Source organism: Coenobita brevimanus, chromosome 16 (genome assembly GCF_032717465.1).
Source record: "Coenobita brevimanus isolate Jiangsu-jjx chromosome 16, ASM3271746v2, whole genome shotgun sequence".
Taxonomy (NCBI): domain Eukaryota; kingdom Metazoa; phylum Arthropoda; class Malacostraca; order Decapoda; family Coenobitidae; genus Coenobita; species Coenobita brevimanus.
Genome location: NC_136969.1, coordinates 14,849,171 through 14,876,110, shown reverse-complemented (window position 1 = coordinate 14,876,110; position 26,940 = coordinate 14,849,171).

The following is a 26,940-nucleotide window of genomic DNA, read 5'->3' as shown; positions in this document are numbered from 1 at the left end:
ACAGTGTAGTAATACATAATTGTATTATTTTATGAATTGTTACATAATATTGTGGTAATGCATAATTGTGTTGGCCTTATAATTGTAGTTACATTTTGTTAATGCAACTGTTACATAATTGTGTTGGCCTTATAATTGTAGTTAAAGTTACATAAAAGTTACATCTTGTTAATGCAATTGTTACATAGTTGTATTGGCCTTATAATTGTAGTTAAAGTTACATAAAAGTTACGTCTTGTTAATGCAACTGTTACAAAATTGTTACATATTGTTTGTCATTACATAATTGTAGGAAGTGTAATGTAATGCAATCGTTTGTCGTTACATAATTGTTACATATCGTTTGTAGTTACATAATTGTAACAAGTGTAATATAATGCAATCGTTTGTCGTTACATAATTGTTACATATTGTTTGTAGTTACATAATTGTAATAACTGCAGTCCTGACATTGAATCCGGTCATGCTGCAGTCGATGATAGTGATGATGTGACATGCCACTGGCTCGTGGAGACAACAATTTGTTTTTTGTTTCACTTATAGAAGGAGTTTATGTGGTATTTTGACATTTGTAGTAACAATTACACTTATTTTCATTTGTTTGTTATGTGATCTTACTCTACAGTATTTCTTTTCTTTTTTTTTCTTTGTATGTATTGATTTTCTATAGTTTGTTTTTCTTCGTTTGTCCACGCTTTTTCTGTGTTGTTCATGGTTGCATAATTGCTGGTTAATTTCCTTGGGACCATTTATTAAGGTTTAGTTTATATTGCACAGATATTACTGAAAATGATATTATATAGTCCCATATTTTGTTATTTTATATATATATATATATATATATATATATATATATATACACTATATACAGTATTAACTCTATACACTGACTTGTTGTTCACTTGTACCTATCGTGGGCAATATATGTGTCAGCACTGTGTGGAAATCTTTGTCTTCACGACTGTGTTGAAGATGTTCATTCTTGCTAACGTCATTTGTGTTGGCCATTTTTTTTTTTTCTGGTGTTCCTTGTAACTTAATTTATCTGTTTCCACTAGGTAGCTTTAATTAATAAATGTTTTATACAGTTCTTTTAATCGCTCACTGGGTAACTGTGATGGTATATTTTCTTTATTACTTTGTAGATGTAATAATGTATAGCTGTATGTATGAAACACGTATTTTATGTAGGTATAAATGGTAACACTCGTTGGTAGTAAATAACTGTTATAATAAATGAATGAATATATACAGTGTAGAATATTTATTGTTGGTGCAAGTATTTAATGATTGAATTATGGTGATAACTGAAGTAGGTATATGAATATAAGTTGTAATTATACATCACGTTTTATATGTTTGTGCAGAAGTTTTTTTGTCTATCACTGTGTATCGTATGAATGAAGTAACTATGTAACTCACTAATTTTTACCGTGGTGGAAATGGTGTGAGTGGTGTTGCACGTGGTGATAGCGTTGTTCTTCATGGGTTGATTGACATGTCGTGGGGTGTCAGACACACGGCTTGTCGTCGTCTCAGCACACGTATGGTGACGTCGACTTCCCACACTGGTAGCTGTGGTGAGTAAACGAGTAGCGATGAGTAACTTGAGTGAAGATGAGTGAGTAAGATGAGTTGTGAATATTGGCTTGGTATTTGCTTCGTCGTCATGACCTCTCGACTCCTGCGTCAGCGGTGGAGGTTGGGTGGATGTAGCAGAGAGAGGAGGGTGAGGTCTGGTGGTTGTGAGTCGTATCTCACTCTTCGTTTGTTTGTTTTGTTTTTTCTTTCTTGATGTATTCTCGGTCCTTTTTTCCTTGTGATTTACTTGTTGTAGGATGAAGATTGCCACTACTTGTAGGAGTGTGTAGAAGATTATACAGACGACTCGTGGAGTTGTTACTTGTAGTTGATTGTAGATGGTTGTAGTTCGTTGGTTCGTCTTAGAAATTGCAAGATTGTTTGTATCAGTATTTTGTTAAATTACTGGCAAGGCGTCCTGTGACCTCTTCACCTCTACATCAGCATGATGATCGGGGAGACGGAGGGGGCTGGTTGGAGAGAATACTGTCAGGAGCTGGTTGTGAGTTGTTGGTTGTGAGAGGAATTTTTTTGTTTTCAATCTTGATATTTTGTAGGAAATCGCTGTTGATTCGTAGATAAGGTTTGTATACGTTCGCTGCCAACCAAATGTCATAAAAAACTTTGTAACTTGATGTAGTGATGTTTTGTGGATTGGTTATATATATATTAGACTCGTGGACGAGCGGTTATTATACTTGAGTAGTTTTGTAAGTAGATAATCTTGGTTTCCTTTTGTAATGCAATGACAGGAGAGGTAAAGAATAGTATGGGACTATTTTTATTTGTCTTGGAAATATTAACAAAGTCTCTCACACACGAGTGAAGTATAAGTAGAGACCCGAGAGCTACCTCCCTGTCTCGCTCTCTCTCTCTCTTCCCTCTCGCCCATGTTGCTAGGCTCGTTCTCCCTACTACCTGCTGGTTCTATGGCCTGTCTCCTTCTGAGCTCTGCCTCCTAAATTCTGGTGAAGCAGGGGTCGTGTCACGTGTGTTACACTGTGGTTGGAAAGTTCTAGAAACCTGTGTGTATGTGTGTATGTGTGTGTATGGTCACTAGGCTTTGTTCGTATGCTATCTTGCTGACACACTACCTATATCATCCCCTGACTTGCTACTTCCTATGTATTGTCAACATTTCCTCAGTTAACTTGCAAGATCATTTCCCTTTCCCAGCCTTGCCTGGAGCTCCGTCCATCCTTCTATTTATATATCTATCTATTATGATTTGTAATTATAATATGGAGTCCTGACAGTACCACAGGGTTCAGTGCTGGGACCAATCATGTTTTTAGTGTATATAAATGATATAAACAGTAACACTGGAAATGAAAGCTATCTGAATATGTTTGCAGATGATGCAAAAATACAAATGAGAATTACTAACACAGACTCTTGTAAAGAGCTACAAGAAGAATTAAATAAACTTCATGAATGGAGTAATACATGGCAAATGGAATTCAATGTGGACAAGTGTCATGTAATCAAGTTTGGTAAAAGTGGAAAAAGACCTGATTGGGATTATACGTTAGGAAATAAAACCCTATACACATCAGAAAGAGAGAAGGACCTAGGTGTGATTATTAATAACAGACTATCTCCGGCTGACCACATCAGCGAGAAGGTACGGAACATGTATACACTGCTTGCAAATATGAGAATAGCATTCACATACATAAATGAAGACATGCTAAGATGGATAATAACATCATTCATCAGACCAACCCTGGAATATGCATCAGTAGTCTGGAGTCCTCATCTCAAAAAACACATAAACAAGATTGAAAAAGTTCAAAGGGCCGCTACAAGATGGATACCAAGCTTAAGGGATCTAAGCTACGAAGAAAGACTAAATAAACTGAATCTACCAACACTACAGGAGAGAAGGAAAAGAGGTGACATGATAATGCTATATAAATGCATATCAGGGAAGAAGAAAATAGACATAAATGATTACTTAACATATGGGGAAGCATCAGCAAGAGGACACTGCAAAAAACTGCATAAGAAGAGAGGTGATAAAGACGTAAGGAAATTCAGTTTCCCAAACAGAGCAATTGATCAATGGAATGCACTACCGAATGAAATAGTGTGTGCCAAAACAATTCACAAATTTAAGGATATGTACGATAAATATGGTTTAAGACACGGGACAGTACAAGCTTGACTCATTCCAGTAAAGATACAATTAGGTAAGAACAATTAGGTAAGAACACACACACACTAGTGTACTATTGCTATTGTTGCACAGCCAAACACAGTGCATAGTAAAATAAATACAGTCTTGGTTAACTGCGGTAATTCTGTATGATTCAAGTACGATAAGACGTCGAGAGAAAAATATCTCATGAATGAAATGAAAAACTGATAGAGCCAAGGAGGGAAAAAAACACCCACCCAATTTTTTTTCTTTACCTGTTTCTTTTTCGGAGATTCAGACACATCTGTAGAGAAGTGGTCTACTGTCCCAGTAGTCGAGGATTCGAATCTTGGCTGGGTCAGGGAACAGTTTTAAAAATTTTAATTTCGATAAGTAGAATTTACTGATTCACAAAAAATCTTACATGTCATAAAAACACCCCTGCAAATAACCTACCAATACACCTGGCCTGTATAAGACAGCTCTAGCATGTATTCAGAATGGATGGTGTGTGTTGATACCGAAAAGGTAACATGTATGCTGCTTTGGAGAACTGCTGGGCTTCTGAGACCGGATTCTTAACCCGTCACGTCCCGAGGTTTTCCGCACCTCCGACATCCCCCAGTCCCGAGCCTTTTTTGGAAATTTTTTTTTTTGGCTAAAACTTCAGCTTTGGTTGAGAAACGAAGGAAAATCACCAAGAAAGGGCTTACCGTGGTCTATAAGTGGTCGGAACATGTGAGGTCCCCCGCGCCAGGTATCGTATTCTTTCATTGACGTGTCAGGCGCTCACGTTTTCTATGGTAGGGAATACTGGGAGAAACAACACACAACACCTCTATATTTATTGAATTTGAACTAATAAACAATAACAGCAGCAATATAATGGATTTCAGACACATATATATGAAAAATAAGCATTGTACCATCGTGCAAGCATAGCGAATTAGGTCCGAGTCGTAACATGCTATATGCTAAGTTTCTTCTATCAGTCAACATATCATTTTTTTTACTTGTATACTTCTGTTTCAATGACATTTTACCAATTTCTACTGTTTGTAAGTGTTTTCAGATGTTTTCATTCATTATGATGACATGCAGCATAAGTTTAGCGCACATCAGCTTAGTAAGCGCACTCACTATGACTCGTATTTCAACATACCCAATTGTTTTATCACTTTCCTATTATATTTCCCTTTACATAGAACCTTTCCTCCACCACTGTAAATGTTCTGGTTAGTACTTGGATGGGTGACCGCCTGGGAACACCAGATGCTGTTGGCATCCCTACGTGTCAAGTGGGGTTGGTGGAGGATTAGTGCCCCTCCCTGTAAAACAATTAACTCTAAGCCATTGGCCACCCCGTCTGGGATACATGGCGTCTGGCAATGAATGAATGAATGAATGAATGAGGGCATTTAGCGATATGCTAGCGCATATTCACGTAGCAACCACAATCTCAAACACTCGTGTTTCATCTTCTACTTTATTTATTCACTCCAATTATACTTTCCCACTTCGTATATTACACACGTTTACACCCCTATACTGCACTGTACATACTTGCTGGCATTATTTATTCAAGTGAGCGTCAGAATATCGCATGAAAATACCCTCGCAATGAATGTTTCGACCAACATAATACTCATACACTTATATACTAATTCTTCACATATATTACACACTTTCCCACTTGTTGACTTCTATTTTCATTATTACGGGCCTTATTCATTCAACTGAGCGTCAGGATATCGCATCTCTATACACACGCTATGAATATTTTGACTTAGAATATATTTCAACACTTACAATAATTTGAACTTATATTATACCCGTTAGCATTTCCAATAATAATAATTACATATATACGGACCGTATTTATTGCACTGAGCGACAGAATATCGCATCATAAAACCCTCGCTATGTATGTTTCCACTTACAGCATATTTATACACTTACATACAATTTTTGCACTTATGTTATACCCGTATGCACTTTATACTAATATTTGGAGATCAACATGACTGATAATTTCACTGAGCGTCTGTTTGTCGCATTTACTTCGTAGTTTCAGCGTCCTATCACATTCACACCATATCAGAATTGCATCAACGTGTGATATTCGTTGAAACATGGGTGAATACATAGACCCACGTCACACTCCACGCACTCATAGCGGGTGTCCTTCCTCTGTGTCGTGAGTCTCACCCGGGAATTGCTACACACGTGACACCTGCGTTGGGGCCTAGGTCTGTTTGGCTGGGGAAGGATAGGAGTGGGGAAATGGCGGCCGGATATTCTCAGGGGAGTTTGGGCAATAGGGGCAGTGCGGGTGCGATGTTGGGGCCTTTCAACAGCATAACGTGCAAACATCTCTCTTGTGAGCTCCCTCACAAACCCTTCAAAGGTTTCCTGAACTCCTGTTGTCATGGCGTGAAGGTGGTGGCAATCCAGAGCAGTGATATCTAGCAAGTGAAAGAACAGTTTCTTATACCACTTCATCGTGGTCCTGGCACACTCTACCGTCGATATCATGGAGTCTGACTGGTCCACCAGGCGCATGTTTATGTCATAGTCCATGACACACTCAGGTTTCCAAATGTGATGCCTGTTCTCACTACGGTAATCTACGGAATCAGTATGGTGCATCAAGGGGCGGTGAACCGTTGACATGAGGCTTACTTCTCTATTGTGGTTCCACACAGTTGCAAGGATGTTGTTGGCTTTGAAGAAGACAACCTCATTCCTGGCAAGTTTCCACCCTACCTTGGCCATGTGACGCCAGTTCATCTTCACGGTTCCACAGACTCCCGTTTCATGCGTGTGGAGATAACGAGCGAGAAGAGGGCTAGTGTACCAGTTGTCCAGGTAGAGGACGTGACCACGATGAAGGTAGTCTTCTATCATTGTCTTTACCACTGCTCCCAACAGTCCAATACTTCGATCTTCTATTATGTCTGTCTGTGCACCGGTGTACAAGACTATGTCTTGCACGTATCCAGTCCTACAGTCGCACATAACAAAGATCTTGAACCCAAAACGGTGCCTTTTGCTGGGTATATACTGCCTAAATGAAATATTACCTCTCCACAACACGAGACTCTCGTCTATGATGAGGTCTCTATAGGGATAGAATGACGAACGAAAGGTTTGCATCAGGTGATCAAAGACCAACCTAATTCGCCTCATTTTATCTGTGTCGTTCGCATTTGCAGGATCATGAGCATCATAGAAATGGAGGCGACTTAGAATTTGTTGAAACCGATTATGGCTCATCACTTGCCCAAATATTGGGGTAAACATAACAGGGTCCACGAATGCCTCACTAAAAAACAGGTGGAAAAAATCCAACCTGGTGGAATTATGGTGAATTCCGGGAGCAGTGCAGCCAGAGAGCCCCTGCTCAGTGAAGGGGTGAATAAGGGGAGAAAAATCACTCCCATCCTCCCAATTCCATCCCACAAATCCCTCGTCCCCATCATCCCCATCACCGCCTTCGTCTGGGTGGGGAGGAGATCCTGGTGGGGGAGGTGGGGGAGAAGGAGTGCGGAGGGCTTCCCCACTGTCACTCCTCTTCCCTCTGCCTTTACCCTTTCCCTTTCCCTTACCCTTATGGCCTTGAGGAACATTAGGGGGCTGTGGGGATGAAGTAGGGGAATATTGGGGAGCATAAGAAGTGCTGGGGAGTGGTTCCTCCCCACCTTCCCCCTCAATGACAACATCACGTGATTTCTCACCCACCCTAGCTCAACCACGTGTTAGGGGATATTGGGGAGCATAAGACGTGCTTGGGAGTGGTTCCTCCCCACCTTCCCCCTCCATCACAACCCCACGTGATACTGAACGCACCGGCACTCGCCCACGTGCTACACTATGCCGCCTCACACTACCTAGGGAGAGCAATGACTCACTCACGTCACTCTCACTTTCCCTAATCCTCCCTGCACTTTCCCTTTCACTCCCCACTCCCTCCACGGCACTTCCTAACTCCCCAAACAAAATACTAGGCCCATACCTGCTCGTCCGACGTGGTGTGCGCTCTGGGCCACGATGAGTGATTACCTCACGTCCATACCACGTGGCAGCATGTCCCACTACTCCGTCCTCGTCCTCGTCATCGAAATCTGGTTCCAAATCACGTTGGGGATGGGCATAGGATGTTGCACGTGGTTTCTTGGCCGGCTGCCCCTCTCTAGCAGCACGGTAATTCACGTACTGCCGCTTCCTGGGAGACGGGACTTCTTCATCACTGCTGGTGGTTTCTTCCTCCTCTGGCTGCACATAATCTTTATCCACAACCTCGTCATCCAGTGGGGAATCACTGTCGCCTGTAAAGGCGTCCAGGGCAGCTTGAATTTTGCCCTCTGAGAGACCTCTCTTAGCCATGTCTGAGCAGGACTGTTGCTACCAGGTGAGTGGACGAGCGGCGGGTTAGCGAGGGTCGTGCAGGGTCGCTGAGTGTCCCTGCCTGGTGGCAGGTAGGGGAAGGTCATGCGAGGATATGTACTGCAAATCAAGCGCGAAATTTGAAAATTGTCGAATTATGCACTTTGCAATTGCACGACGTACCGGTACGTCGCCGGGACTGGCATATGCAAATTGTTGCAACGTACCTATACGTTGACGGGATGGGGCGGGTTAAACCTATGCCCAGAGATGGACACACACACAAACAAATAATAATAATAATAATAATAATAATATACTAGAATTCTGAAGTTGCTGAAGAAATATTCAAAGAACTCACGTGAAAATATTTTCATTACTGTAGACCTTATATTAAGCGACTCATAGTATAACTCAAAATTTTTTAGGGATTTTGACCTGTGACCTTGAGATGAAAGTCAAGGTAATTCATATTGAGCAGATCATGTTCACTCATGATCCACTAAATTTCCACCGAGTTTGATGAAAATCGGCCAAATACTTTCCGATTTAGCACTTTCAGGCATGAGGCACTCATTTTGATTATCTTCAATATATCATAAAGTACTTTTTGGATCTCAGTATCAATACCCAGGTGCATTAATATATGTTGATGGCTACATACTGGAGCATTTGAAGGCAATTCATTCATTAGTTTTTGCTGTGCAGAAGAGCATAAATTGAAAAAAAAATTATAACATATAGGCGCTAGTGCGACGCTAGTGCTGGAGAAAAAGAATTGTGCAAAAAGCCTGCAACTAAGATACGTCACTCCTTAAAACCTTGACTCCCTATCTAGAATGGTCTTGTAATGCCAGCCTGCTAGATCCCCCCCCCCTCCATTAAAAAAGAAATATTATCTACAATATTGTTGAAGCACGAGTGCTAGTAAAGTTATGCGTTAATTTTTATTCACTTTTTTCTCTATAACGTTATATTTATGTGAGTGTTTGTTTAATTATGTAATTTATTTCAGTTTGCATGATGCAGCATTTAGAGCACAACGTAATGTAAGAAAGCTCTGGAGTATTTTGGATGTCTTTCGAGGGAAAATGTTGCTGCTAGAAGCCTGTACCAGAATATTCGAGTTTCGAGTAAGGCTATAAACAAATGGGTAAGAGAATAGAAGAGTTTCAGCCAGTTTAGTTTTACTTGTGGCCTTGCGAAGTTAGTGGAGCTCCAGTACTTGTGAAGTTAGCAAAGTGTAGCTGGCAAGCATGCAGTGCAATTAATAGGTAAATAAAGACAACGAATGTGAGAAGCTTGTGTTATTACGATGCCTGAGAAGATCTTGTGTGCACTGAAAGGCAGACCCTACGAAGAACGATTTGCAGGGTGACGTCCTGCCTATACTGAATACCTGCTGTTGGAGGCTGTGGCAGTGTGGGACGTGGTCATAAGTGGTGTCAAGAGTTAATCTTGACGAATCCCAAGCACCTAAAGGCAGAAGTACATGGTTGAATAATCAGAATGTAGCAGTTTTGAGTCCTGGACTTAATTATGATGCTCCAGTTTTTAGGCCTCAAACCAGTGAAGTCCATGACTCTAATGGGGGTTTAATTAAAAAGAAACCTCGGGAATTTGATGGCAAAGTATCTTGGGAAGTTTACCATGTGCAGTTTGATTTACCTGCCGATCAGAATGGTTAGGATGATAGGCAGAGGGCAATGCAGCTTGCTACTAGCCTCAAGGGTGCCAAAATGGAGATTCTTGGCCAGATGTCAGTGGGAGGAGAGGAATAGTTATCAGTCCCTATTAGGAGTGCTGGAATGCAGATACGGGACCATGTACCAGACTGTGGTTTACAGAAGATTCCAGATCCATGTAAGGACTCAGGGCGAATCCCTGCAGCAGTTTGCTCATGACGTGGAGAGGATGGCACACAAGGCATACCCTTGAGCAGCACCTAACCTGTTGGTTATTCTTCTGAGGGATCACTTCATTGATGTTCTTGACCCCCAAAGATTGCATTCTTCTGAAGTAATGTTTCACCCCAACTGCAATTCGGGGTCGATTTTTCAACTTTCACCAAGGTAAAATTTTTCTTACAGGCTTGAAGAGCTTGAATTTACACCTGAAAATGCCAGTCTCAGTCCTCTAGCATAGTGGTTACCGCAAAACCGCCTGTCAAAGATTACAAAAGTCTCCCATCACGGTAAGAGAGAAAACAGGAAAATGTTGATGGAAACGTATTTTTTGCTAAAAAAAACAAAAAACAAAATCAATGAATTCAATATAAGATATGCTTCTATTGACGAAACTAGGTGTAGGAGTCATGATGAGAGTAAAGAAAAGGAATAAAAACCCAAACTCAAAAAAATCGGCAAAAAAAAAAAAAAAAAACTAATTTCGCTAAAGAACCTTACCAAACTCAAGGAAATCAATGTAAAATATGTTTCCATTGATGACAGTACGTGCAGAGATCAGCATGAGTAAAAAAAAAATAATAATGTTGGTGAGTACACAGACACAGGCTGATCGTGGCAAGGAAATTACTGTGCCATATTCAGGGCAAAGGACTGGGAGTGAAGAAGGTGGTAGTGGGGTGGGGGTTCTCTGGTGGGGGTGAGGGGGGATGAGACACACTATCAATGCAAGAGAGGCGGTGTGTGGGGTATTATGGTGGAAGGAAACGCACGCAAAGTGATCAAAGCAGGGACATAAAGGGGGGATGGAGGGAGAAGGAGGAGGGGTAGGAGGTCTCTGGTGGGGGTGAGGAGGGATGAGACACACTATCAATGCAGGGGAGGCAGTGTGGGGGGTATTATGGTGGGATGAAACACACAAAGGGATCATAGCAAGGAAATTGCAGCATAATTCCACATAAAAGGGGGAAGGAGATGGGTGGAGGGGTGGGGGTGATTGGGAATTAAACACACCCCCAATGTGGAGGAGGTGAAATGGGGGTAATGTGATGGGAGGAAACGTACATAACGTGATTACAGCAGGGAAATTGCTGAGTCATATGATATGAAAGAGGGTGTGGAGGGAGGTGGAGGAGGGATGGGGGATCTCTGGTGTGGGTGGGAGGGGATGGGACAGCGCCCATACGATGTAGATGTGGTATTGGTGAGTAGTTTGGGTGGGAGGGGACAGAGTTGGCTTTATCCAATCAGCCAGATGGAGATGGAGAAGTGGCTGGGTAGTGGTCCCCCCACAGACCTGGTAAGGGGATGGGATCTTCCTTCCCACCACCTCATCCCTTACTGTAGTTCCAATAGGGTAGGGTCCGTTTACGTCACAAAAGGGGCTGGCCTAGTACCCAGCAGTTTTTGACAGCCCTTCTACGATCGTCAGTCATAGTACTCTACGTGGCAAACTTGCAAACTTACGATCGTCAGTCATAATGTTTTAGTTGATAGTACACACCTGAAAGTGAAAGGAAGCAGGCACAACAAAGAAGCATGCAAGCAGCAGTAGCCAGGGCTCTGGAATTTGCGTTCTGTGTCAGCTCCAGTACGTCCAGTTTGCAGGCAGGTCGTAGTGAAGGATTCAGGGAGAGAAAGAGGCAGGTACATGAAGTGGAGAAATTTAGTGGAAGATGCTGGTACTATGAAAAACCAGGACATAGGAAAGAGGACTGCTATAAGTGGAATAGGGAACAGGAGAAGTTCAGAGGAAGTTGCTGGTTCTGTGGGAAGCCAGGACAGAAGGAGGATTGTTACAAATTGAAGTATGAGCAAGAACAGAACAGTGCAAGGAAATCTATGAATGTAACAAATAGGTGTTGGGCATGTGGTGAGGAGGGACATGTCACTTTTGACTGTCCAAAGAAAAAAAAAGAAGGATAAGAAGGTTGCAAAAGACAGGAAAGAAACGGAAAACTAGTGCCACCAGCTTTTTTTCTCAAGTAGCCCCACCACCGAGAAAGCAAAAGAGAACTGCAACTGACAATGTGCGAGTAAACAACAGAATAAACTGCAAGAAGTGTTCCCTGGTGATTGATTCAGCCTCAGGGCAGACTTTTGTGAGGCCTGACGTGTTACATCATCAGTATCTGCCTAAGTCATCAGAACAACTGTGTGGCATAACTGGGCACTGCGCAGAACTTAGAGGACTAATGGATGTCCAGATTGAAGCGGCAGGGCAAGAGGCCACATTTCAAGTCTATGTGGCTAAGATGGAGGATCCTTGTCTTCTTGGTCTCAATTATCTGATGTCCATGGGATGTGAGTTGGACTTCTGGTCCATGAGGCTCAAGGTTAGAGGAAAGTCAATTCCAGCAATGGCAGTGTGGTGAGGTGAGGGCGCTCGGCACTACAGTGATACTCCAAGATCAGAACTATTGCTCCATTTCAAGGTGCATGGGTCTTTTGACAGCTGTTTAGGGATCATGGAGCCTGATGGATGGTGCAAGATAATGGCTTAAGTGATTGTGGGGAGGATTTTGTTGGAAACAGGTGCAGGTGGAGTGCCCTTGTGGTGACCAATTTCTTCCGTGTGACAGAAAATCAACGAGGGAGAAAATGTGGGACTGTACCAGGTGATGGACATGAGAAGCATCAGTGGAAGGCATGTAAGAGAAGTGTAACCAAAGGAGATGGAAATCTGCCAGACCACTTACAAGACCTGTTTTCAAGGAGTTGTCAGTGCCTGGATGACTCAGAGTGCTGCATTTCAGGCAGCTGCTAATGAAGTTTGCTAATGTCTTCCACCGGAAACCTAGACCTGGGATGCACAGATCTGGTAGAATTTGTTTCCATGCCAGGAATCTCCATCCAATTAAACAGCCAGCTTGGAGGATGGTGCCAGGGCAACGGCAAGAAATGGAGGAGGTGACGGAGAATCTTCAAAGTCAGGGAGTGATTGAAAAGTTCAGCAGTCCATGGACATTAGCATTTGTTCTGGTATGGAAGAAGGATGACTCAATGAGGTGCTCTGTGGATTATCAAGCCCTGAATGAAGTGACCATGAAGGATGCATACCCATTGCCAAGAATTGATGACACGCTGGATGCTCTATCAGGTGTCAAGTGGTTCTCCATCTTAGACAAGAAGGCAGGATATCACCAAGTCAAGGTTGCAGAAAAGAACAAGGAGAAAACAACTTTTTCATAATGGGGGGGTTTATGACAGTTCAAACTGATGCCATTTTGCCTTGCCTCGGATACTTTTGAGTGTCTCATGGATCGAGTACTAGAAGGCCTACACTAGCAGACAGTTCTCATCTATCTTAAAGATGTAATTGTTTTTGGATGGACTTTTGACAAGGAATTGGAGCAGCTGTCAGTGGTGTTCAAACTGAGCCCCAAGAAGTGCAACTTGTTCCAGAATGAAGTGAAGTACATGGGACACATCGTAGGTGAGAGCAGCATCCATACTGATCTAGAGAAGGTGGCAACTGTAAAGAATTGGCCCGGTTCCACCTTGTGTGAAGGAACTATGGAAATTTCTGGGTTTGTGTACCTACTACTGGAGTTTTGTCAATGACTTCACAACGATAGCTGCACCTCAGCACAAGTTGTTTGGAAAGGGGCAGGAGTTTATGTGGACTGTATTGACTCAGAAAGCCTTCGATGAAGTAAAGCATGAGGTGAGAAGCTCTCCAGTGTTGCCATACCCAGATCACAGTCAGCCATCATCCTGGACTGTGACACAAATGACCGTGGTACTGGTGGAGTCCTGTCACAGAATGAGGACGACAAAGAGTGTGTTGTATTGTATTACAGCAAGAAGCTCAGCCCACTGGAACAGAACTACTGTGTGACCTGTAAGAAGCTCTTGACAGTGAAGAAGAACAGTGACTTTTTCCATCCCTACTTGTATGGGTGTTACTTCATCATTAGGATGGACCATGCAGCACTCAAGTGGCTGAAGACATTAAAGAATACAAAAGGACAACTGGTATGCTGGCTCAGAAAGCTGGACCAGCACAAGTATGAGGTGCAGCGCCATTCTGGGCAGGTACATGGCAATGCTGACAGCCTAAGTTGTCAACCATGTCACCCAGTGTGCAAACAGTGTAGTAAGAAAGAAAATCGTAACAAGAAATGCAGCCATACAGCAGCGACGGCCAGTGTCAGCTGATGAAGACCTGAAGAGGATGCAGATGGAGGATACAGATTAACAACCAGTGCTAGAGTGGCTGCAATGGTGTACAGTATATTGCGACCATTTTGGGATGAGGTTTCCAGGTTCTGTCCTGCAACTAAGAGCCACTGGAGTCAGTGGAACTCTTCTGTTTGAATAAAAGACTTCTGGAGCATCAGTGGGAGACACCCAATGGCCTTAGCAACTATAGACAACTGGTGGTCCCTATGAAAATGAGGCTTGAGGTCTTACAGGAGTCTCATAACGGGATCGCTAGTGGACACCTGGGAGTTTAAAAAAATAAATGTGAGTCAGCTGCGACAGAGGTTCTACTGGACTTCTATGCGGCAAGATATTGAGATGGTGTCGGGCCTGTAATGTATGTTGTGCCAAGAAGGGACCCAAGAAACGTGGTTGCTCTCCTCTTCAACTGTACCAAGTTGAAGCACCTATGGAAAGAGTCGTGATGGACATTGCTGTGCCTCTGCCACTCACTGAAAGAGGAAACTGGTATGCATTGCCATGGACTTCTCCCCAAAGTGGCCAGAAGCATATGCCATCCCCGATCAAGAGGCCACAACAGTTGCTTAAGTGTTGGTTGACCAGTTCTATCATTCTGGGATGCCACAAGAACGACATTCTGATCTGGGTAGAAATTTCAAGTCTGCTGTGCTCCAAGAGGCCTGCAGGGGGTCAAGAAGACCAGGACAACCCCACTAAGGCTACAGTCAAATGGAATGGTGGAGAAATTCAACTGGACCCTGGGACAAGAGCTAGGCAAGCAATGTGTAGAGGGACAGATGGAACTGGACCAGAAATTGCCTGCATTGATGGAGGCATGTCGGTCTGCATCCCACGAGTTTACCGGCTACACCTCTGCAAAACTGACACTGGGCCATGAGTTACGATTCCCAATAGATTTGTTAATGGGAAAGTCGCCTAGTGAAGAGCTTCCAACAAAATACCTCCAGCTATGCAAAGCATCTTCAGGAAAGAGTGGCTGAGGTACATCATCAAGTTCGAGGACCTCTGAAGTATTCAGATGAAGTGATGCCAAGGCAAGTGAGGTGAGCTTCAAGGATGGTGACAGAGTTTGGCTATACAATCCACAGCGGAAGAAGGGACAGCCACCGAAGCTGCAGAGCCAGTGGAATGGGCCCTATATTGTGATGGACCGCCTTTCAGACGTAATGTATCGAATTCGGGGAGGCAGATAGTGTTGGCCAAAAGTTGTACACGTAAATCGTCTGTAGCGTTACCATGGGCCAGGACAATGCAGCTGGGACTTCCTGGAGGAATCGTGCACGCCTGTAGCCGATGATGTCGAGGAGAACCAAGAAACTGAAGCACAAGAGGATGGCGACAGTTTCCTAAGGGAAGAAGTGAATGAGGAAGAGGACCAATTCATTCCAGCAGGAATGGGCTGCGTGGAGAAGCGGGGATGTAGTCAGAAGCGGCATAGGAGAAGACCTGATAAGAACTCTCTTGCTTATATTCAAATGTTTTGTTTCGATTAAGGATTATATATGTAAGTATTGTGCAGTTTTGTTGGGACGACAAAAGATTTGGGGAAGGGTCGGTGTTGAGAAGTAGAAGTGCTAGCAGAAAATTCCCTGTGTTTCGCGCCTTTTCAGTTATGAGTCAGAGTTGACAGCCTGCTGTTGTGAATGGAGGTATTTTGTAAAGTTATGCAATAATCTTTATTCTCTTTTTCTCTATAATGATTTATTTGTATATTATATAGTTAGATTTCAGTTTGTGTGATAAAGTATTTAGAGTGTTACGTAAGCTCTGATATATTTGGATGTCTCCGTAATAGAAAACTGTTGTTCCTAGGGGCATGTCCCAGAATATTCAAGTTTCGAGCAAGGTTGTAAAAGGATAGAGGGAGAGAATAGAGAAATTTTAGACAGTTAGTTTTACTTGTGGTCTTCTGAAGTTAGTGTAGCTCCAGTACTTGTGAAATCAGTGAAGTGTAGTTGGCAAGCGCACAGTATAATTACTTGGTAAAATAAAGACAATGAACGCGAGACAATGAACGCCTGAACTGATCTTGTGTATAGTCAGCCAAAAAAGTCGTGTCTTCGTCCAGAACCCCGTAAATATTCGAACAGACAAGCGGAAGCAGCAGGGATAGCTTGATAAGTCTGGCAACTGTGTCAGAGCAGACGGTGGTGGGGGTGGGGTAGTGGAGGATGTGTGTGTGCTTTCAAGTTGTATATACCATGCGTTACCGTAGGGTGGAAACTATTGGGCATTACATACTGGGTAATAGGGTTATAGTCAATTTTTTTTACTATGATGTCGCTAAATGTCTACACATTCATCATCATGAGTTTACATGAAATCAAAATATACTGCAGTTTCATATACAAGGGTTGTCATGTCTAATTCATCTTTGATATTTGGAATCCTTCAGAGGACGGATTAACGGTGGAATACATTATTTTCATAACGAATGTGTGGAATTTAATGAAACGTCATGATTGTGATCATATAAAACAGCGTTTATTGGTGATAACATGAATCTCTCTATTTCCTGTCTCCCAATATAGATAACTGAGTGACGGTGAACATATGACCATATGCTGGTGGGTGTATATCTTGGTTCATCACCTTGCGTAACACCTGTGGCTAGCTAGTTTCCCTCACCCCTTTACCAAAACATTAACCACTTGTGGAAGCAAATGTTTCTCTCCTTATTACTGTGAAGGCACCGCATGCCTCTGTGCCACACCACATATGTAGTATATCCTGTCATGTTCAGAAGGTAAACATACAGTAAAAACACAATTGTCTGTCGTTTATTCCCATGTTATGTGGCTAGTTAATATCCGGTGAAGGGAGTGTGGCAGGAAGGTGGGATGGGAGCGTGGTTGCACCTCGTCGTTTCGGTTAACGCTTGTTTCGCTACTCGTTGTAGGCATTATTTCAGGTTAACGATACATTTCACACTTAACAGGTATTAAATCAGGAGTAATATCCCATTTTGCACCTTTACTGTGCTGTGTATTGCTAGGCTACACTGCCAACAATAATTACAGGGTACATTGACAGCAATAATTACAGCACACACACATCCTTCACTACCCCATCTCCACCCCCAATCAACTCACCACCACCACCGTCTGGTCTGACACAGTGGCCAGACTTGTGAAGCTATCCCGGCTGCTTCCACTTATCTGTTCGAATATTTACGGGGTTCGGAACGAAGACACGACTTTTTGGGCTGACTATACAATGAATGGCAGTCCCTACGAAGAACGATTCACTGGGCGACGTCTTTCCTGCACTGAACACCTGCTGTTGGAGCCTGTGGCGATGTGTGATGTGGATGTAACAATATCATTAAGAACTCCACAGGATGTGCAATTCATAGTAGTAGTAGTAGTAGTAGTAATAATAATAATAATAATAATAATAATAATAATAAATAATAATAAATAATAATAATAATAAATAATAATAATAATAATAATAATAATAATAAATAATAATAATAATAATAATAATAATAACCAGAATTCTGAAACTGTTGAAGCAGTTTCAAAGAACTCCGCATTTCACATGCAAGTACTTTTACCTTATCACTGTTGAGGAAATATTAAGCGACTTTTGGTATGACTTGAAATTTTTTACAGACTTTGATCTGTGGCCTTGAGATCAACGTCAAGGTCATTTATAGTATGCAGATCAAGTTCACTCATGGTCCACTACATTTCCACTGAATTTGGTCAAAGTTGGCCAAATATTTTCCGATCTGTCCCTTTTAGGCATGAGGTGGCCATTTTGATTTTCCTCAGTATCTCAAAATGTATTTGTTGGATCTCAGTACCAATACCCAGGTGCGCATATGTTGACGACTACATACTGGAACATTTGCAAAGCAATCGATTCAGTAGTTTTTGCTGAGCATGAGAGCAAATATTGAAAAACTATCATAGATGGCGCTAGTGTGGCGCTAGTGCAAGGGGGAAATAAATGTGCCCAAAGAAGCCTGGGACCAAGATACATCACTCCTGAAAATTTCAAGTCTCTATCTCGAACGGTCTTGGACTGCCAACCGTCAGGATCTCCCCCCCCCCCAAAATAAAAAGGAAATAATATCTACAATATAAATAAGACTATAAAGAAAATGGAGTTCGTAAAAAATAAAAATAAAGCCTAGAGCAGAAGTTAACCAACAGTTCTCTGACATCTATATTTTGTGCCAAAGGGCTGAGTATAATCCTTCTCATTCTTTTACTTTGTGTTTCATATTAATATCACATCAAAAGAACTCATGTGACACCGTTTATTTTCTCAGTGGCAAAGAACTGTTGGCGAATATTTGTCATTAGTGTACTGTACAGTTGCATGAAAATCCGTGAACAATTTATGGTTCCGAAGATACGATGCAAACATACATGTATATCTTTTATCTCTGACTAACAAGTAAAGTGTTCTAGAGGTGCTTCATCATCCAGTGCAGTCATTTCCAAACTGGGGGCCATGATGCATTTTCAAAAGGGTTATGTGGAAATCTCGAGTATCACAAGTGATATAATTTTATAAAAAATTCGTGGAGATAATTTTGTGAAGATTTTTGAAAATATATTTCACAGAACCCATGTGAAGTGACTCATTCATCATAAACGCTGTTGTAATGAAGAACTTGTCGAAATTTGGAGTAACCATGAAACGTTACCCTGGTACCAGCCACTTAACTGTTTGGGTGTTTCTCTCAGACTTGTCTGTCTTTCTCTGCACAACTCCCCCTCCCCTGCCTGTTTCCTTGCGCGTTGTTGTCGTGGGGGGGGGGGAGGCTTCGGAGACGTCGATTGGGACTCAATGTGTGGAAGAACTATAGCAGGGTACCTTATGAACTCCAAGGTGTGTGGAAGTCTGGTTGCAGAGTGGACGCCGCACTTGTGTCTCCACTCTGCTCTGCCCCTGCCCCTGCCCTCTCCTTGAGTCCTTGTTGCTACCTCAGCTAATTTTGCAAGGCTCTCTTCTTCTGCTGTTGCGTCTTCCTTCCTTTTCTCCTTTCCTTTCTAATCTTTCTTTGGTTTTAAATAAAGTGGAATTTTCCATATTCATCAAAATTCCAATCAATGGCCCAAGAGTAGGTTGCAACAGGAAGGATTAGGGTGTGCCCAGGGGCCATTGGTCTGGCCAATTTTAGGGATCATGGTGGTTCAGCAGCATCCCTGTGTGTGGACTTCTGCAGAGGCAGACCTCTGCAGGGGCGGAGCAGCTGCTGAACTGCAGCTTTTGGATCCGAGGGTGCTGTTGCTTAGTGGTAGGACTCTCGGCCAACAGCCAGTGGCCCATCATTGTGCTGGGAGACTTAGCTCTCCCACAAGATGTTGCTATCCCTTCTTGGGTAGGGTAAGGAGTGCATACTTGGAGCTTGATCCCTACTAGGGTCGTTGGCCGGGCATCTGGACTCTGGGTTCCACCCAAATAGTCCTTTCTTTTTCAACGGTCATAATGAGTCTTTTTCTTCTCTGTGAAAATCATGGCAATGGTTTCTGGTTCCCTCTTACCCGGCTCTGGCGAATTTTTGACCCCCAAGACGACCCTGGCTTCTCTTCCTGGTACTTCTCAGTCTCTATCCACTGTTCCCCTGCCTATTTCATCCTGCCCACTCACACCAACTCCTACTTCACAGACCCTTCCATGTACACTACCATCTATCTCTTCTTCCTCTATAGTAAACCTTGACCCTTATCTGCCTCCTCGTCCTCCTCCGTCTCTACGTCCTGTATCTTCACTTTCCTCGTTCTGTTCTTTTACTGCTTCCCGACTCACTGCCTCTGCTTTGGCCAACTCTCTTTTTAGACCCCAGACCTGGTCTATGTATTTTAATATTACGTCCCAAACAGATGACCTCTCACTTTATCTTTCCCTGCTGCTGCAGGTAGGGGCCGATGTGACATTCACTGTAATGTCCAAATGGCTCTTGCATTCTCAAGGTCCAGAATGCTGCTCAGGCAGAAAGGGGAAAAGCTTTAATAGGCTCCTTGGTACATCCTATCCCTATCGCTCAAGATGTCCAATTAAATTCAACTATAGTTACTGTTTGCCTTCCCTTCTACATCACTTTTGGGAATAGGAATTTCCCCGAATGCACATATGACATAAAACTCATCCTTTCAGAAAAAATTCACCAAATCCTTTCACTGCTGTATTACACAATCCCTCCCAGAGGAAGCCACCACCATCCAGCCAAAATTACCAAAATAATGTTTCAATCCCAAGGTCTTCCCTCCTCAGTTATTGTTGGAGGCACAGTCCTCAGTGTCAAAGAATACATTCCTTCCCCTCATCAATGCATTTCCTGTTGGCAGTTTGGTCACCCAGCAAAGTAGTGCCGATCTCAAGCTGTTTGGTCCAACTGCTTGCAAGCTGGATAAACAGCGTCCACCTGCATATCTACCATCCTGTCCCGCCCAAACTATGGGGGGCAACATACAGCCTGCTACAGGAAATTCCTACTTACATTTTTGAAGCAGAAGTGTCCCACATCAGATGGAAAATGGGGCTTACCCTCCGTAAAGCTCGTTGTCAGGCACATCACATGGGGCACTCCCCTGGCATCTCCCATGCCTGCCTGACTAGACCCACTCCTATATCACTGGTATCAAGCTTGTCCAGTGTCTCTACTTCTATTCCATTCTCAAGTTCTTTTGCCACTCGTGCCTCTCTTCCTGATTCCTTTTTTTCACTCCTCTCTCTTGTTCGTTCTGCTCCATCCCCCCCACCCCCCCACCTTCCCATACAGTATACTCTCGTTCTTCTCCTCCCTCACCTTCTTCTCCCAGAGCTAACAAACGTAAATGTGCCGTCATATCCTCTCCTTCTCATATTCCTGGTCTCTCCCCCCTTTCCTCTACTGCCCAGCCTCTCCAGCCTACCCAGTGTTCCCCTTTCTCCAACTAACAGCACCATAATGCTATGTCACCACCTCACACACAACCTTTGTCCTCTCCTATAGAAGCAGAATCCCTGCAAAGTATCATAAATTATCTTGAGCATACCTCTACCTTGCCTACCCTTGTCACTGCAGAAATACATTGCCCTCCCATCCTCATTCCCTCCTACGCCCATTTCTCCTACCTCTCCTGAACCTTCCCATCCCATTCTTTCTACCTCTCCTGCAACTCCTCATCCGCTCTCTTCTGTTTCCCATTCTTCCTCTATTCAACCACCTGCCTCCTCTATGATCGCTATGCCCTCCCTATCTTTCCTGATCCCTTCCGCTCTTGATTTACATAAGCCTCCTGGATACTCTTTCTCCCTCCACCACTCCTAGCTCAGACGTTGTCGGGTGTGGAGGTCTGGCCGTTCTGTCTCGAGATTTCGACTCTGTTCGATTTACTCTTGAAGAATTTCGTCCAGTTTACTCACTTTTGCCAGTTTGGGGGCTTAGTCTCTGGTACTGAGGAAGATTTTTGAACGTTTTTCCAGGTTTTTCTTTGACTCTGTCTCAGATTGCCTGGGTGTGACTGAGAGTGTGTGTGTGTGTGTGTTTGAGTTTGTGCTTTTTTTTTTTCTTTTTTCTTTCCGGCCGCCGTTAGTGTCTCTCTGCGTGGTACGAAGCCGAACCCTGAAGGGGTGCCGTTAGGGCACTTCCATGAGGGGGGCCCATTAGGGGCTGGTTATAGGAAGCGCAGAGAGCGGCTCTGATAGAATAGGGAAGACCCGACAGGGGCAGTGGCGGGGCCTCCTACGTTGCCCTTTAGAGGGCAGGGAGCATAGGCAGCCCATCACTGTAGGGACCTTGCCGGCTTTTTTCTTGTTTATTGTTTGTGAGTGAGTGTCAGTGTGTCGGACTGTGTGACAGTGTGAGTGATGTCAGTGTCTGCTTCTCAGTCCCAGGGACTATGAAGGGGACCCAGACCCCTAGGCCTACAGGGCCAGTACGCTCGCCTCCCAAGCAGAGGCCTTCCCGCCCTGCTGTTGTGTCAGGCGTGAAGCGAGAGCGCCGTCTTTCTGACGGCAGCTCTCGCTCTTCGACGTCTGGCAAGGCCTTTCGCCCACCCCCTTCTACCCAGCCTTGTAAGCAGAGGCCTTCAGGTCCTGCTTCTCAGCCAGGTGCGAAGCGAGAGCGGCGCCTATCTGACGCTAGCTCTCACTCGTCGACAGCTGGCGAGGCTTCTGCCTCATCCCCAGGACCTCCCAGTGCACGAGCTGCAGCCTCATCTCCCCCTTCCACCGCAGCACGTGCAACCAAGGTTGCACGTGTTCATGAGGCAATGGACGAGGAAGTTTCGGCTCCTCCTCCTCCTCCTAACACCGCCAGCAGCAAGGCCTCTTCTGCTGCTGCAGATAAGGCAGCTCACTCTCCCGTTGCACCAGACACCGCAACTGATCCATCATCAGCTGCAGCTGAAGGAGATATTGACGGCTTCACAGTCGTCTCCAGGAGGACACGCACCAACACCCCTGCCAAGTCCTCCTCAACTGATGCTACTGCTCTCTCCCGACCCTCTGCTATGCAGGGAAATGGAAACCCCTCCGTTACCAGCCAACCACTCCATCCTGCACGGAACTCCTCCAAAGTTCGGGCACTGGCTGTGTCAGTCAGGTCTCAGGCTTCCCCAGTCTCCAAACACCCAGCCTTCCTTCTTCCACCTCACGACTCGTTTCCATCGACCTACGAGATCGTGATGGCATTGGAGGAAGAACACCCCAACCGTACATTCACCATTCGCGAGGGACGGGACCAAGCGACAATTCTAATCCCTCAAGACGACACCACAGTACAGGCACTGCAAACAATCACCTCAGCTGCAGGGAAATAGACCCCAACCTCACCACCCGGAAGGTAACCCTTATGGGGTACCCACTGTACTACCCGCTGACACCCATCCTCCGACACCCTCAGGTGGAAGAAGCAGCACGTTGTCTGGCAAAGGGGGAACCAACAAGGCAGGTTGTGGTAACACTGAGAGGCATCATCCCACAAAAGCTCCAGCTGGACAACTTTGGCACATACTTCCTCCGCCCTTATTCCCTGGAACCTCTCCGCTGCTTCAAGTGCCAGCGCTTCGGCCACCACCAGAACAACTGCAGTCGCCCTCCAACCTGTGCTATGTGCAGCAGCAAACACAACACCCAGCAGTGCCTCGACAAGTTCAAGGCTGGGGAACCAATAACATCGAAATGCCCCAACTGTGCAGGTTCCCACCACGCATGGAACAAGTCGTGCCCAGCCCGAAAAGAGAGGGTGGAGAGAGGGATCGAGTGGCAATGAAGGTGGGTGCGAGAGAAGGAGATCGCTTCCCCTGCACCACCAGGCACGTTTATATGGGGTCGAGATCTCCGCAAGTCTCGCAGCAACTCAAACACCCGCCCAACCTTCACACAAGAGGAATTCCCTCCCCTGCCAACCACAGCCAAGACACCTACAGTGCTTCCTCATCAGCCGACCACTCCATCTACAGCCAGTACTCAACCTGTAACCCCCCACCAGTCTCAGCCATTGCCCAGACAAATGATGCACGACTCTGTAACGCAGACAGAGTCAGTGCCAGCACCATCAACCATTCAGCCAGCCCCCATTCTGCCACCAGGGAAGGTCACCGTCGATCGGGATGCCCTGTGCATGCTTGGACGGGAACTGGGGAGGACCATCATGGCCACAATAGGAGCGCAACTGGGCTGCACTCTCGACCCCACACCACCTGGCCCATTCGTCGATCGTCTGGTCGACGAATGGAGGAAGGACCCATTTCTAGCCCCATCCACACTGACCAGCACTCAGGACGTTCCTCCACTTGCCCAGGAGAGTGCATCAGGAGAGGTATGCATCCACTCCCCAATCTCCACTCCACCAGCAGCCGAGTCTCCAAACTCTTCTCAACATCTGCCACTGCCAGCTCAATCACACCTCCACAGACAATCCAGGGATCCCAGGTGTCGTCACAGGTCCACCAGTCAGAAATGGCGGTCCCCATCGGCCTCCCCCAGAGGATCACCCCGGCAATGCTCTCGGTCTCCTCTACCGTCCCAGGATGTGCCAACCATGGACGGCTGAGACTCTCCTCACTCAATGCCTCTCAATCATCTGCCCCACAAACAGCGCCATCCAAGACATCTCTTCAGCACGAGTCCTCCTATGGTCTCAGGATCATTCAATGGAATATCCGTGGTGCTCAACATAAACGTGCCCTTCTTGAGGAGGTAGCTCACCAAGATCGAGTCGACATATTCCTCCTTCAGGAAACTCTAATCCCTGCCAACCGCTCCTTGCGCATAAGGGGCTTTAACACTTTCCTTCTGCCACATGCTCGTGGTGGCCCCCGTGGGTGTGCAATACTAGTCAGAAGCCACATCCCCGTGTCAGTCATCCAGTCGCCCCCGCATTGTGGAGACAGAATCGAAACGCAGGGGGTTTCTGTCACCCTGGCTACCTGCACTCTTAAGATCTTTAATTTATACCGCAGCCATTCGGCAGAATTAGACTTAGCGGAACTTTTTACTCAAGCCTCTGCTGAACCTACACTGATTGGTGGGGATCTCAATGCTCATCATCCATGTCTCGGCTCCCCTGGAGCCACAAATCCTGCTGGACGCCATATTGCTGAGCTCATAGAGGGGGTGCCCGACTTATTCCTCCTAAATGACATGCATGTCCTCACTCATTTACAAGGAGGTAGGCTAGACCTTACCTTCACCTCGTCTCACCTGGCATCCTTAATGCAGTGGATGATACACCCCAATCTTCTATCTGACCACCACGCCATCCTCTGCTTGATTGATCTAGCCAAGATTCCTGGACCTGCAAGTCCCCCCTCATGGTGGAACACCAAACAGGCCAACTGGGACCTATTTATGACTACACTGGACCAATTACTGAGCTCTTCAGCCCCCTCCCCTGATATCGATGTCCATGAGCGGCAAATATCCACAGCCTTTCAGGCTGCAGCTGAAGCAGCCATCCCAAAATCATCTGCTAACAGGAGATTTCATAGGGGTCAATGGTTCTACTGTGGTCGGGTGAGGGAACTCAATCGCCGCTTAAACAGGGCAAAGAAAATATACAGAGCTCACCCAACTCCTGCCAGTCTCCATTATCTTCGAGCTGTTATAGGCCATACCACTGATGAGAAAAATAAGATTAAAGAAAAGAAATGGCTTGAATGGTGTCGATCTCTCGGGGCAAACACAAGGCTGGGACAACTTTGGAAACATCTGAAAGCTGTCTCTAACCCCTCTCCAGCCCGCCCTCCCTTTCACCGTGACCCTCAAGGAGAGGCAGAGCGATTAGCTACACTATTCGCTCAACGCACCTCCCCGGATCAGCTTCCAGCTGCCACTAGTCTTCGCCAAGCAGCTTTACAACATGATCGTACATCGATCATTCTCGCTGCACAAGAGCACCCTGCCGATACTGACCAGCCCTTCACCATTCAGGTGCTTGAAAAGGCCCTCAAATCCAGCACAGACACCGCCCCTGGACTAGATGGAATCACCTACTCCATGCTAGCACACACTGGGACAATGACCAGGGATGCCTTCCTTGCTTTGATAAACCGCTCATGGGAACTGGGTACCCTCCCTACTCAGTGGAAACTGGCAGTAATCCAACCCATTCCAAAACCGAAAGATCCTGGTGCCTACAGACCCATATCTCTTCTCAGTTGCCTCTGCAAAACTGCTGAAAGGATGGTTCTGCAACGATTACAGTGGTGCACAGACTCTCCCCATAGCCACCTCTTTGCCTTCACCAGGGGCAAGGGGGCAGCAGAATGCCTTGGCACGCTCATGACAGAACTGCGAAGGGGCAAAGGGCTAGCCATATTTATAGATTTGGAGAAAGCCTTTGAACTTGCGTGCCCAGAGGCAATTCTCACCGCTCTAGCCAACAAGGGCGTCCGTGGGCGGCTGCTTTGCTGGCTTGCTAACTTTTTTACTGATCGCCAGGCAGTGGTACGTTTTCAGGGCCATGTCTCCTCCACACACAGGCACATCAACGGCACTCCTCAGGGCAGTCATCAGCCCGACCCTATTTAACACACTTGTTGAATGCCTCTTACGTGTAGACCTTGGCACCGGTGTACGCCTCCTCTGTTACGCCAACGACCTAGCTATTGTCGTCCATGGTGGGCCATACTATTTCAAAGCCCAAAGAGCCCTGTCTCGTCTATACCACGAGTGTGCAGAACTTGGCTTCAAAATAAATGAAAATAAAACAAAAGCCTTACCGTTTGGTATTGCCATCCCCACAGAGCAACTCTATCTTGGTACCACACCAATTCAATATGTCACCACCCATCAGTACCTAGGAGTATGGCTCGATTCCAAGCTCACATTCCAGACCGAAGTAACCTACCTGAGAGAGCGAACCAAACTACGGCTCAGTGCGCTCCGAGCTCTTGCAGGGAAGGGCGGAGGAGCAACCTACCATGTCCTTCGCTTGTTTTATATACAGGCTATCCGCTCTCTCATAGATTATAGCGCCCCTGTTCTACCAATGTTAAAACCATCGCTGCTTAGTAGGCTTGAGGTTATTCAAAATGAGGCTCTACGAATAATGACTGGCTCCCCAGTGTGGACTCGCCTTTGCAATCTTCGCCTTGAATGCAATATGGAGTCCCTGTACCACCGTATTCAGGCGAGAGTTGCAGGGCTTGCTGCTAAACTGGCCCACAATGGGTCTCCACTCCCACTTTTACCCAAAATAGTAGCCGCAGTGAACCTGCACCCTGACCTCCTCACTTGCAGCTGGACTCACAGTGTGGCACAGGCCATCCACACACTCAATGTGGCTTACTT